This window comes from Stegastes partitus, unplaced genomic scaffold (genome assembly GCF_000690725.1).
Source record: "Stegastes partitus isolate 25-593 unplaced genomic scaffold, Stegastes_partitus-1.0.2 Scaffold2659, whole genome shotgun sequence".
Lineage (NCBI taxonomy): Eukaryota > Metazoa > Chordata > Actinopteri > Pomacentridae > Stegastes > Stegastes partitus.
This window is the reverse complement of record NW_007580390.1, coordinates 32,802-34,499: the sequence shown is the minus strand read 5'-3', so window position 1 is coordinate 34,499 and position 1,698 is coordinate 32,802.

Below are 1,698 nucleotides of genomic sequence, written 5' to 3'. Positions count from 1 at the left end.
ACATTTTTTTATCATGATTCATCATCCCACATGTAACTACGCAAACATGAAAAAGAAAAGGAATACTGACACAGTCACAAATAACAGAGAAATATCATAAAAACTGATATTTTAACATTATATTGATACGTTCACATTGAAGCCATGTAATCAGCAGATTCAAAAATTGTACCCAACCTTTTTCTTCCTATTAAGACATGCTTTATGTAACTATTACCTTGTCACTGACAACTTTTTCTGTAAAGTTTTAGTAGATTTACTTGGTTTGTTATTGACAAAAGTCACATATGCCAAAAAGCACAGGAAGAATGAAGTTCTGTTCTACCAAAGACCTACCTTGAAGCCCAGCAGTAGCTTGGTAGTAGATGCATGTGTGCACCGAAGGTCATTTATACATTTGGGCTGAGCGAAACTGAGAAGTTATTGATATATAAACATCCTGCTTGAACAACAATTGCTAGTTTTGTATATTTGATACATGTTATACACACCCTCATCAAATACCAACGTGTTCTTTAGACAACATAGACAGCATCTGCTCAAATAATGTGTCTAGTCAAAGTTTGTAACAGAGAGTGGAGCCAATTTTGCAGCTTAATGCACTACACAAGTTCTGTTATACATTAAATGTAATGGAATTGATAGAAATTAAAATCAAAAACAACACAACACAACACAAACAAACAAACAATACAAATGTGTTTTTTTTTTACAATGCAACCACTCACAAAATACATAAGAAATTGGAGAAAGTAAGTGTTACTGTCATGGCTTTGTTAATGTTCCTGACCAGCATTCAGAAGGACAGTCAGGAGAAGAGGTTTTGAACTAAAAGGTTTATTCACAGAAAACTGGGAATGTGCAATGATGAGGGTTAATCCGGCTGGGACGTCGGTTACGGTCTGGTGGGTGGCTGGGCGGGCTGGGCGAGCAGGCAACACCAGACCTCACTGCTGAAAAACGTCGTGGAGGTCCCACTGCCGAGCGTCGTGGAGACCTCGCTGCTCCCCAGTGCACTGACCTCGCTGCTCCCCAGTGCCCAGATCCCGCCGCAGAGCGTCGCTGAGGTCCTGCCAGTCCAACTACACTGGTCTTGCTTCCTGGCCATCCCTGGGCGGGTTGTTGCCGCCACTGAGCTGGTTCCTGTTCCTGTTCCCAGACGGGTCAACGCCGCCACCAATCCAATTCCTGTTCCCAGACAGGTTGACGCCGCCACCGATCCAATTCTCCAATCCTCTCCTGTTCCTGTTCACGAGTGGGTCGACGCCGTCTCTCCTGGCCTCAAGTGGGTCAATGCCACCTCTGTTCCTGTTCTCGAGTGGGTCGACGCCGTTTCTCCTGTTCCTGTTCTCGAGTGGGTCGATGGCGCCTCAGTTCCTGCACCTGTTTCTGAATGGGTTGGGGCTATCTCTGTTCCTGTTCCTGTTCCAGAGTGGGTCGATGCCGCCTCTGATCCTGTTTCTGGGCGGGTCAGCGTCGTCTCTACCGGCTCGGGATGCTAGGACCTGCCAGAGTTGGATCACAATCCCCCTGGCCAAAGGACTGGCCCAGCCTCTCACGCTCCTGAGCCCCAGCCTGCATTGGCATCCTTTGCTGCCGAGGGGCTCCGCCTTCACCGAGTCCAGCTTCCAGAGGGATCCCATCTCCTTCTTTGCCGGCCTCCAGAGGGGTCCAGCGTCCAGAGGGGTCCAGCCTCCA